General features: G+C 35.6%; 1 pseudogene; it reads right to left on the bottom strand.

Moving 5' to 3' along the window:
* Positions 1–11,493: 11,493 nt before the first annotated feature.
* Positions 11,494–11,955, bottom strand: LOC121028105 (anaphase-promoting complex subunit 16-like; annotated as a pseudogene).
* Positions 11,956–13,323: the final 1,368 nt, after the last annotated feature.

The raw sequence follows: 13,323 nt of genomic DNA, 5'->3' as shown, positions 1-13,323 counted from the left end.
AAAAAAAAAAAAAAAAAAAAAAAAAAAAAAAAAAGCAGGGGTGAGGAGAGTTAATAGAAGGATTATTTCACAATGACTTGTGCAGTTAGGTATCACAGCTAACAAAAACAAGCTCAAGCTCCGAAAGTGCAAAGGTGTGGCATGGCCTCTCTTTGCTTAATTCTTGGTATCTGTCCCATTTTTCTCACTCCTTCTCTGCAGATTGACTTTTTTATGTCCACTAGACATGGCTACCTCAGTACTATTCATGTCATTTTTTTTTCAATTCCACAACTTAAGAAAATGGATTAGAACCTAATTCCTAACTCTCTGAAGAAAGCATCCGATTGGCTGAATTTGTTCCAGGTGTCCTTATGTGTCCTGAGGTCCAATGAGCAATGGCCACTGCTTAAGAGGTGACCGGGAGTTGGGCTTTCTAGCTCTGCCAGGAGCATAATTGTAGGCCCCCTGAAAAGAAACATACACAGAATAGGCAATGTGGGCAATATGAATGATTCATCAAGAGAAGATGCCAGAAAGATGTAGTACGGATAAAGGGCAAGAGAAGATAGTGATTACACTGTATGAAACACCTAAGAGAGAGCAATAATAAAAATAGCAGTAATAAATAACAGAAGAGCATTGCTATCTTAAACCTAATTAACCTCTACCATAATAATTTATTTTAAATGAAAGTAAAAGCAATTTCTTCCTGTGTTAATTGACTCAGGCACTTATTATATCAAGCTACTAAAGATATAATTGTGTCTATTTATTTTTCAGTCTGAGTTAGAATGTGGGATATGGGGTGAATGGTGGTACAGGGGTGTATATGGAAAAATACATAAAATAGCCCTTGCTTGCAAAAAGCTTAGTGTCAGTGGGGAAATAAATGTTTCCACAGTGAAACAAGTGTAGAGAAACACAATTGTATATTATCTCTATATTATCTGTATTAGTTGACATGAGCAGTAAGATCTATACGAAATTAAAAAGACAATGAGCCTTCCACTTGCAGTAATGGAAAGCCAGATAATTCAGAGCAGCACTCACTCAGATGACATTTTAAAATTTTTTTTCAACATTTATTAATTTTTGGGACAGAGAGAGACACAGCATGAATGGGGGAGGGCCAGAGAGAGAGGGAGACACAGAATCGGAAACAGGCTCCAGGCTCCGAGCCATCAGCCCAGAGCCCGACGCGGGGCTCGAACTCACGGAGCGCGAGATCGTGACCTGGCTGAAGTCGGACGCTTAACCGACTGCGCCACCCAGGCGCCCCTCAGATGACATTTTTAAAAAATGAACACAAATTTAAAAAATGACATGTTAGTGTCATAAAGATATGAAAATATTGAAAAATCCCCAGGCCAAGATTTCGGAGAAGGTGGGAAAACAGAGACATAAGCATTTGGAACTGCTTCTCAGGGGCATCTGTTGATTCCTAAAGAGGCTGCTCAGTCAGCAGACTTATTTAGCTTGGAGTACAGAAAAAAAGCAGTGTCCCCAACAACTGGGGCATCTGGTACAATCCTGTATTTGGGTTGGGACCCCAAATGGCTTAATCATAGAAGCAAGAAGAACCAGAGATAAACTCTCCCCTATATGGACTATGGCCCAATGTCAAGTGATCAAGTTGGATAAATTCTGAAATTGGATTAAGGTAATACTAGGCAAGAGTTTACAGTGCCCACAGGTGCACAACAGAAGCCAACAAAAATAATTTTGATTGGAACATAATATTAGCTAAGCCTCAAGTTATTTCTTCAAGGAATTTTTCAAATAAAGTGTCTGGAACACAATCAGTGATAACCAGGCAATGATAATGCAACCAGTGATAACACAGAGAGAGGAAAAAATGCATATGAACCAGCAGAAACAAGAGAGGGAGGAAGAGACATAGATAATACAGTGAAAAGAGCAAACATGCATTTATTTCCTTTCTCAGATGTGGCAGAAGCCACAATACTTAAAAAGATAATGGCTGTGAATTTTCCAAAACTGTTCAAAGACATCATCCACAGATTTAAGAAGCCCAAGCGTGAAAAATACAGACAAATCCACACCTATACATATCAAGGTAAAATTTCAGACAGCCAAATATAAAGAGCAATCTTAAAAGCATACAGAGGACAAGAGATACTATATTCAAATGAGTAATAATCAGTATAAGAGATGACTTCTCATAAAACAGTATACAGTGATATTTTCAATGGACTGAAAGAAAAAGAATTGATTTCTATGCTATTGAAAGTATCATCCAAATTTAAACTAAAATGATATCCTCAGGCTAAAAAAAAAATAGAGAATTCATCACCAGCAAAACTACCAAGGAAATAATAAAGAATAGTCTCCACATAGAAGGACACAGTCCTAGATAAGTCTTACAAATTTAGGATAAATGCAAAATAAAGAAAACTGTAACTAGGTGGATAAAATAAATGAAAATTAGCCACATAAACCTGTTATGATAATATCTTATGGAGTTTATTACACACACACACACACACACACACACACAACCTGTTCTGGAATGATCTGTACATCAGAACCTGGCTCACTGGTTATCCTTACAAGCAATCTATTAAAGAGAGATGGCAGAAGTGGTTTATTTTGAAGCTTATGAAAGTTGTTGAGAAAAAAATGCTTCCTTCCCTTCCCTCCCTTTATCCAACCTTCCACAAGAAACAGAAGGAAGTTGTCCAAAGCAGTCAAAACTGTGACTGGCATATCTCACTATTCCAAATACACATATAAACCTAACATCGAGGAAAACAGGGCTTGGACTGCCAGCTTTTGTTTCCCTGGGCAGCAGGCAGTAAGCTACAGTGAGAGCAGCCTACAGCGAAAGGTGTGCAGGACCCTCTGAAACTACCCTGAATCATGCAGTGACTACCTAGGTTGGTGAGCACACATATTTCACACAAATAAGGTGTCTTAAAGCACCAGAAAAAATATATATATAGCATTGCCTTTAACAACTAAAAATTGAAGTATAAATGATTATCTGGAAACATTTACCATTTTAGAAGAAGAAATATAAATATATACACTTAAATTTAGAAATTGTTTACATATCACCAAAACAATATTGTTTTTTAAATCATGTTTCATGTGGCTCAAGCAAAACATAAATTCTCAATGTTGTAATACGCTTATCATAAAACAGATATATAGTCCATTTGCAAAGGAACAATGGTTGTAACTGAGTTTATATTACTTTTTCCTCTCAGAAACTTCACTTTTCAAAATAAAACACTACAATAATTATAGGGGCACTTGAGTGGCTGAGTCCATTGAGTGTCTGACTCTTGATCTTGGCTCAGGTCATAATTTCAGTGTTTGTGGGATCAAGCCCCATGTTGGCTTGGAATTCTCTCTCTCCTCTTTCTCTGCCCCAATCCCACTCATGATCTCTCTCTCTCTCTCACACTCTCTCTCTCTCCAAATAAATAAGTACACATTTCAAAAAACACCACAATAATTACAGTGAAAATTTAAACTAAAAATACAAACACATACTTAAACCTAAAACTTCCTAACATCTTTCTGACTCATTCCTCCCTTTTAAAAACTGGGTTAATGCAATCAGTTTCAAAGGGACATGATGCTGAATACTAAAGAGTTTATAGATGCTGAATACTAAGTCACAGGTGATGTGATAAGCTTAACTTTTCAGAAATACTTCAATATAATTTTGGCTGAATTTATGCTTCCAGATGAATTAATTCAAATGTTTTCACATAAACAGACTAATAATATCAAATTTTATTGTATTTTTAAATTTGTTAAACACCTGTGTACAGACCCCATGTAGATAAATGTTGTTGAACTCTAGATAATAAGTAGAGAAAGTAACTGTTATTTAAGAAATATTGTTATATAAAAACTGAGAGGATAAACAGGTTAACAGTACATAAGATGCACTATTTCAGCAAATGCTACATTTTTATAAAGAATATTAGGGTTTAAAATAATGATAATTGGGTATCAATTAAGCCCCCAGGGAAATATTTACTGAAATAGTTAATATTTTCTGAAGAATAACACAAAAATGTGGTATTTGCTGAAGAGAACCAATAAAGACAATTTCATTCTTTAACTACTGAATATTATACTTCTCTTGGTCATCCAAAGACTTCATAATCACTAAGAAAACTGGATTATATACTTCAGAACAGACAAAGACTTTCTTCTGCAGAGATATCAATGACAGGCACAATATTAGAGATTGCATAAAAACTCTCATCAACTACATCGTGTCTCAGTTTAAAATTCCAGCAATGACATATTGTAACCATGACAGCAAAGAAGCCCTTTCTCCAGTTGCACAATAAAGAGATAGCATGATATCCATCAAAAAGATTAAGTAATGAAACAGGACACATTTCTGTCACTTCTACATCCACCTGCTGTGCAAGTACATAAAGAGAGAAAGAAGCTGTCAGTTTGAACAGCATTTTCCAATCTGGAAGCTTTTAGGAAAATTACAGGGCACTGAAGAATTACAGTTCACATTAGAACTGATTGGTGTCATAGTCAAAAGGGGGATAGATTTCTTGTCCTTTTGCAGTAGGAATTTGTCTTCCACGAGCAAAGATAATCACTTCCCACAGTCACAAAACTGAAGTTATAGCTAATCAAAGAAATCGCCGCTTGAAGTAACGCCTTCGTGGGCTCCTGATTTAGTACTAAATTGATTCTGATTTTCATAAATGAAAAGCAGCTTTGACTGTGTTGTCAGCATCTGTGCAGGTAATAATGTTTCTGGACCAAGATTACTCTAAGGTTCTGTCCTGGAAAAATACCTGGTTCCTGCTAATCTTAGTATATGGTCTGATTCCAAATAAACTAAAATTTTTCATTACCCAGAGTAGCACCATTAGGATGATCATATTAAAAAAGATTGACTTCTCATCTTTCCTAGTCAAGGAAGAAATGTTTGACATTAGCAGCCATTTCACCTGGAATCACTAATCACAATTCTTAGCACTGCTTTCTTCTGAATTTTAGCTCAGAGCTAAAAGAGAACAACAAACACATAGCTGTGTTATTCAGCAAAGAAAGCAGAAGAAAAAGCTGGCAATTTAATGGTTTAACAATATCTAAATCAATTGTGTATTGAGCACAAGAGGTTTTAGCAGCAGAAAATCATTTAAGAAAGGCTTCAGGAAATCTGACTAAGCTAGAGGTAGTATATTTATGCCTCATAAATAAAAATACTGCTGTACTTGTCAAGCTACCCAGCCTGAATTTTAGGAAAGTGCTAAATGCTAAGTACATAAACCTACAGAGATTCTTGGACCAGAAATCTGACTTCTCTATTACACCTGGTAAAAGAAGAGAAAGAAATCATAGAAAAGTCAATGACACAATTAAAACAGGTCAAAGCTGTATGAAATATACTTGGATGATTAGGTTAAATTCCATTTAATATTTGATATACAGTTATCATTTTAAAGATATCCTCACAAAGAGTAAAGTAAAATGTCTAAAGCTAGTCTATACAAATTGCTTGATGGAAAATGGTCAAATGGTAGCAACTGAAAAGTCTGCTTTCAGATGTGTTACCTAATTTTATTTTGGTTGCTTTGACATTAGTAAGGTAAAACAAACTGTTATATGCAATTAGAAATATTGCAGAAAGACCAGGGTAGATCTATCTTGGTGGGAAACAGAATTTTATTAAGATGGAGCAATTCAACAGACCTTAATAAAGAGACTATTTACAGAGGTGTGGGCAGTCAATAAAAACAATAAAGGATGTTAAAGTACCCGGAGATAGCAGAGCAGGAAGCTATTACCATCCAAAACTTGGAAATAAAGGACTAGGTAATGTTATTGGAGCCCAATAAGAGCTGGAGTCATCGAAGAGAGGTTGCCCAACAGACAAAGCTATGGTCTTGGGCGCCAAAGCCACTGCCAGAACCCTGAAACAAAGCAAGGAAGAAATGGTAAAGAAATACTTATATCTTGTCTTCCTTTTTCATCCCAATGTTCTGTTGATGGCTTTCACTGGCTAAACTGAACAAGTTTATCTAGCTAACAAGGGAATCTGGGCAATGCTGGCCCTATGCCTCAGCCATGCAGGGCAACAAGTAGAGAATTGAAAGATAGAAAATGAGAGTGAAGGAAGCAAATGTAGAATAACAAGCACACAGTACATGTCTACTGGTTGTTATGGTTCACAATAGTAGTTACAAACTGAGTAAATATTTTTGCTCAGTTATAGTAATTTTAATTATTCCCATCTCCAATCATTTGTGGCTATAGGTTAACTCTTTCTCCGTTGTTGGATTAATTTATTTCCAATATTTTTTACCATTCTAAACAAGATTACAATACACATTCATTACTGAGAGGTAACAATTATATGAAAGATGTTTTTAAAATAAAATTTATTGAGGTATATACACATACAATAAAAATAATGTCAAAATTTAAGGGCACGGGCTGCTGACATTTGACAACTGTATACGAACTTGTAAACACCATACCAATCAAACTACAGAACATTTACTTCCCCCAGGGATGCCAGGGTGGCTCAGTAGGTTAAGCATCGGACTTTGGCTCAGGTCATGATCTCCTGGTTCCTGGGTTCGAGCCCTGTGTTGGATTCTGTGCTGACAGCTCAGAGCTTGGAGCCTGCTTCAGATTCTGTGTCTCCCTCTATCTCTGCCCCTTCCCTGCTCACACACACACTCTCTGTCTCTTAAAAATAAATAAACATTAAAAAACCCATTTTTCAAGAACATTTACTTCCCCCAAACAATGATCCTCATATCCTTTTGTAGTCAATCTCTTACAACTATTACTTACTCCTGAAAAGAGGTGATCTGATTTTTATCAAGACTAGACTTGCCTATTCTATAAGTTCATAAAATGGCATGTTTGCCCAAATGTCTGTGAAATCCATTCTTGTTAGAATTCTTTTACTTCTGAGTCTTTGTCAGAAATCAGTGTGTGTGTGTACGTGTGTGTGTGTGTGTGTGTGTGTGTGTGCATGCAGCTCTATTTTCGTACTCCTATTCTGTTTCATTGACTTATATGTCCATTACAAGACACATAATTCTATACTCTGATAATCATAGCTTCATAGTAAATCTTAAAATAGTTAATATAATTCCTCCAACTTTCTTTTAAAATTACACTGGCTATTCTCAATCATTTGCATTTCTATGTAATTTTTAGAATTAACTTGTCAATTTCTAAAACAAAACAAAATTCTGCTGAAATTTTTACTGGGATTGCTTTGTGTTTCTAGATAAACTTGGGAAGAATATATATTTTAACATAAATGATTCTTTCAATCCATGAATATAGTATATCTTCCCAATGATTTAGATAATCTTTAGTTTCTTTTAGCAACACTTTGTAGTTTTCAATGTACAGGTCCTTTACATAATTTGTTAAATGTATGTCTAGGTATTCTATGGTTATTTTTATATTATAATAAATTTTAGTGTTTAAAATTTTTATTTTCCATTTTTTGTTGCAAGTATATAGAAATATAATGTTGGAAATATAGAAATGTTCTATACTGAAATTTTGTATATTGTATATTCTAAAATCCATTTATTATTATTGCAAATTCAGTTATTGTTCTAACAGTTTTTTAGTGCCCTCGGGATTTTCTATTTAGCCATTTATGCTGTCTGTAAATAAATACAGTTTTATTTCTTCCCTTCCAATTTGTATGTCTTTTATTTATTTATCTTGCCTACTGCAGTGGCTAGAATAGCTAGTAAAATATTGAATGAAAATAGTGAGAGAGGGCAAAGAGGGCATCCTCTCAATGTTCCTGATCTTAGGGAGAAATAATTTAGAGCATCACCATTAAGTATGAAATTTTTTGCAGGATTTTCACAAATGCCTTTTATCAACATGAGGCGGTTTTCTTTTATTCCTATTACTGAGAATTTTTACTACACACTGGTTTTAAATTTTGTCAAATGCTTTTTTTGAATCTGCTAAGATCATAACATGTTTTTCCTTTCTTTTCTTTTAATTTTTTTTAACATTTATTCATTTTTGAGAGAGAGAGAGAGAGAGAGAGAGAGAGAGAGAGAGAGCATGAGTGGGGACGGGGCAAAGAGAGAGGGAGACATAGAATCAGAAGTAGGCTCTAGGCCCTGAGCTGTCAGCACGGAGTCTGATGTGGGGCTCAAACCCACGAACTGTGAGATCATGACCTGGGCTGAAGTCAGACGCTTAACTGACTGAGCAACCCAGGTGGCCTTATTTTCTTTTTTTTTTTAAGTAGGCTCCACACCTGGCATGGAGTCCAATGGAGGGCCTGAACTAATGTCCCTGATATCAAGGCTGAGCTCAGATCAAGAGTCGGGCACTTAACCAACTAAGCCACCCAGTTGCCCCTCCTTTACTTTCTTAATGTAGAGAGTTACACTGAGTTTTGAACAATGAAGCAATCTTGAATATCTGGGATAAACCTGACTTAATCGTGTGGTATTACCCTCATTTATATATCGTTGGATTTTATTTACTAATATTGTTGAGAATTTGTTCTATGAGAGTTATTGGTCTGTAACATCATTTTTTTTGGTACTGTCTTTGTGAGTTTTGTTGTCAGTGTTAGTCTGGCCTCATAAAAGTAATTGAGAAATGTTCCCTCCTCCTCAATTTTTTGTAAAAATTTATGTAATATTGATATTTATTTTTTCTTTAATGTTTGTTAACATTATCAGTAAAACCATATAAGCTCGTAATCTTCTTTGTGGGAAGTTTTTTAATTAAAATTTTAATTTCCTTAATGGATAAGAAGTTATTCATATTTTGTATTTCTTCTTGAGTTCATTTTGGTAAATTTTGTTTTTCAAGGAATTTATCTATCTTATCAAAGTTGTTGTATTAATTGTCAGAAATGTGATTATCATACTCCCCTTTTAAGACCTGTATTATCTGTAGTGATAATCCCTCTTACATTTTTTATTTTGGTAATTTGTATTCTCTTTATTATTGACTACTTTTGTTAGGAGCTTTATCCATTTTATTAATCTATTCAAGTAACTAATGTTTGGATTTGTAACCTTTATTCATTGCCCATTGTCTATTTTAAGGATATCTGCCATCAAGGAATTTTCTCTGTTTTCATTTATCTGAAAATGTTTTTATTTTATCCTTGATTTTAAAGCTTATTATTACTTAACATAGGATTCTAGGTGAATAATTTATTTTTCTTTCAACATTTTAAGGATGCCCTTCTTATCCTGTTTTCCTTTAAATAATGTCTTTTTTGCATATGCTTGTTTTCTTCATCTTTAGTTTTTAGCAATTTGGCTATCATGTGCACAGGTATGGTTTTCTTTAAAATATAGCTATTATAATTACATATATCTATTCTGTTTGGTGTTTGGTGAATTCCTTGGATCTGTAAATCAGGGTTTTGAGGGACTTTTTTTTCATAAAATTTACAAAGTTTTCAGGCATCATATTCTGAATTTTGATTTTTTTTTTTCCTGGCTCAATCTTACTCTCTTCTGATTATAAGATTCCAATTGCACATATGTTAGTAATTTGGTACTGTTCTACAAATTTTTGAGTCCCTGTTTACTTTTTTTCATTTTTAAATCTTTGGATTTGATAGTTCCTATATATCTAGTAGGTAAAATGACACCTTTACTATGGAATATTTTTATCCAAAAATACCATAGTTCCCCTATTCATATATTTCTTGTACCCTTACATATTGTTAGGTTTTTTTTTCTTGCAAAGACCTGGCCTCTTTATTTGTGGCTATCTTCATTGATTCATAGTAACTATACATTTCCAAAAATTCACAGTATATTAATAATGCTTTTAATCACAATTATTTCTCAGATTGGTTACTCTGTACTATTTCTTGATAAGTGGAAATTGATTATAATGGAAATTTTATGGCAAATAGTTTTATGGTAGCAAAATCAAAATGCCAAAAGACAAATGACAAACTGAGACAAATATTTGTAATATCTATCACAGAAAAAAAATCGATATTCGTAAAAATAAAGAGCCCTTAAAAACTGAAAAAAAAAGACAAACAATGGAAATGAACAAATATTGCCCCCCAAAAAGACACAAATAAATAGCTTTTAACCATATGGAAAAATACCCAAATTTATTCATAATAAGAAAAACACAAATTAAAACTGCACTGTCACATCTTTTCCCACTTATCAGTTTGATAAAAATTCAAATTTGATGAACATTATTGGTAGCAACACTGTGAAGGAAAGGTGCTCTTGAATTGCTGATTGGGGTGGTAAATTAATACAACTATTACAGAGTAGAATTTAACAACATGTAGCAAAATTATATGTGCATTTACCTTCTTAGCAATACCAACTACTTCTATGAATCTATCCTAACAATGCATGACAAAAAAAGATGTATACAAAAACAATACAATAATACATAAGGCTATCTATTCTTTGAAATAGTGTTTACAACAAAATAAGACCAAAAGTAACCCAACTATCAATCCAATGGAGCTGGCTAAATGAAGTACAGTACATGCATTGAGTAGAGTGCTATGGAGCTGTAAAAGGAATAGAGAGTATGTCTGTGCATGTCCTTGTAGTCATTTCCAGAAAGTATGGCTAAGTAAAAAAGCAAAATGGGGAAAAATACATAGTAGTGTATTACACTACTGTTTATGAAAGAAAGAGAGAAGAACACATGCATTTGCTTTTATATACATTTTAAATTGAAAAGGCAATGAAAAATCATTCTAAGAAGAGGGATGAAATATAGTAGAGAGGACAGGACAGAAGCTACATTTCTCTAGGTGTTCTTACTCCAACTAAGCATGGAATCACCCACCTAACACTGGGTATTTATGAAAGAAGGATGTATTTGAGACTCAATTTTTTTTAACTCTTTCAAAGGATTTATTTGCTACAGAATTGCTTGAGCCCACCAATAAAATGAACTCGGGATTTCTTTGTTTAAAAGGATTTTGCTCACAGATTTATTTTTACAAGTGCTTCAACATTCAAAAAGTAAGTATTTTTGCCAGCATTTAGCATGTATCTAGAAGAGGTTAGAAAAAATTGGAATCTATAGAATTAGATGTCTAAAAATAGAAGGAAAAAATGAACATTTTAAAATTCCTCATTTGGACAGGTCCTGAGCTTAAATCACATTCATCTGCAAAGAACTGTTTTAGGTCAGAAATGCTGTGTTGTATAATTCCAGGTCCGGATCTTGGATTTGACTGGTGAGGACTCCAGGCACTGCATGAATGACAGGAGTGACATCATTCAGTTGGCCAATTCTGGCATATGTCCTACCTGGCTTGTAAAGTTTTATAAATATCTTTTAAACCTGATGCTGGTTGTATTAATCTGATTCTCAATACTTTTTCTGAATAAACAAAACTTTTCCCTGCATGATCACACATTTAAGTATTTGTTGCTTGCAGATAGATACAGAGAAACCAAGCATGGATGTGTATCAAACAATTCCACAGTGGAGCTGTGCATCTCTGGGTGGCTGTGTAAGCTGCAAGAAAAGTCCCTCCCAGGGCACTGGCTGTGCACCAGAGGTGGCCATCCGGGCAAGGTCAATCTGAAGAGGATGTGAACACCAGCAGCTGCTCGATGGGTTTAAACCACCACTCATCTGCCTCCAGCTCTTCTACCAAACCAGCTAATTTTTTCATCCGAGCAACTTGCCGATCATCTTTCACCTGTTTAAGCACAGACGTCACTTGGTAACTGAAAACAGATTTTGCAGAGGAATCTCTCAGAGCCATCTTCCAACATCTCTCCAGCTCCCTTGGGGTAGGTGAAAAGGGCTTTCCGTGGTGGGGCAAGGTCTGAGACACTGACACCAGATCCAGTGACAGAACTTCCAATGACCCCAGCAGCTGAGGAGGATGATGAAGAGGCAGCCATTTCCTCTCTAGCAGAATTCTCACTTCACTCAAAGGATGTGGCACTTTCCCCTACAGCCCTGCCCCCAGGGGCAGCCAGAGCTGCAGCGCAGGCAGCGTTTAAGAGGAGGACTGGAGACTCAATTCTTTTGTTTTGTTTTGTTTTTATTTTTTTTAATATCAAATTTATTGTCAAATTGGTTTCCATACAAAACCCAGTGCTCATCCCAAAAGGTGCCCTCCTCAATACCCATCACCCCCCATCCCCTCCCTCCCACCCCCCCATCTACCCTCAGTTTGTTCTCAGTTTTTAAGTGGAGACTCAATTCTTTTTTTTTTTTTTAATTTTTTTTTTCAACGTTTATTTATTTTTGGGACAGAGAGAGACAGAGCATGAACGGGGGAGGGGCAGAGAGAGAGGGAGACACAGAATCGGAAACAGGCTCCAGGCTCTGAGCCATCAGCCCAGAGCCCGACGCGGGGCTCGAACTCACGGACCGCGAGATGGTGACCTGGCTGAAGTCGGACGCTCAACCGACTGCACCACCCAGGCGCCCCTGGAGACTCAATTCTTAAAGAAAGCACCATAGCATAGGAGAAAGGTTATGTGCTTTTGAGTCAGTGACATCAGGGTTAGGATGCTGACTTTTCCTCCACTGGCCAGTGGGACTTTGGGCAAGTTACTTAACTTCTCTGAGCTTCAGGTTTCTCATGTATACAATGGAGATAAAATTAGTAACTACCACATAAGATCGTGCAAAGGATTAAATCAAACAAAGTGACTTCACAAAGCAACATTTCTCATTGGGAATATTAGTGACCATAGTCACAATCAGTTTGGAGATGTGGCTAGAAATAGCTTAAACTATGAAAATATGTGAATGATTTAATGAATAAAAAATTTTTTAGAATATGTAAGATTTTCCCTATAAAGAATGTCACTATTATAGTCAATTGTTCTTTCTTGGGAAGGGAAAGCAGTGCAGTTACAGCGCATTGGAAATATGAGCCCACAGCCAGGAGTGGGTCAGGTATATGCATACTCATATGCATACTTGTGTTCATTCCAGAGAAAAATTAGGAGAACAGGTGTTTTACAGGCTAGAACTCAGCAGTAAATAATACATGAATGCTGGGCCCTGGATAGCAATCACAATGGGTCTGTGATTACCTCAGTATTTTACCCTGATCATGACAGTCTCCAAAGAAAAAGGAAATGCAGTGAAGAAGGAGGGAGAAACAGGATTTAAGGGTTGTCATAAAAACAATTAAACCATATGAGCAACTGTCATGTAATTAGCAACTTGCCTTTCTGTGTGACCTAGGGGAATGTCTCGAGTTTTCCTCTGTCCTGTTCTTCATTCCCTCAAAAACATTAAAACAAGGGAGTTGGATTGGAGGTTTCCTAACATCTTTCTCAGTTCTGCATCTCCTGAGCTGATGACATAACAACCCCAAACTTTAAAACTCCC

The sequence above is a fragment of the Herpailurus yagouaroundi genome, unplaced genomic scaffold (genome assembly GCF_014898765.1).
Source record: "Herpailurus yagouaroundi ecotype Mexico unplaced genomic scaffold, PumYag 100, whole genome shotgun sequence".
Taxonomy (NCBI): Eukaryota; Metazoa; Chordata; class Mammalia; order Carnivora; family Felidae; genus Herpailurus; species Herpailurus yagouaroundi.
This window is presented reverse-complemented; position numbering and strand designations above follow the sequence as displayed.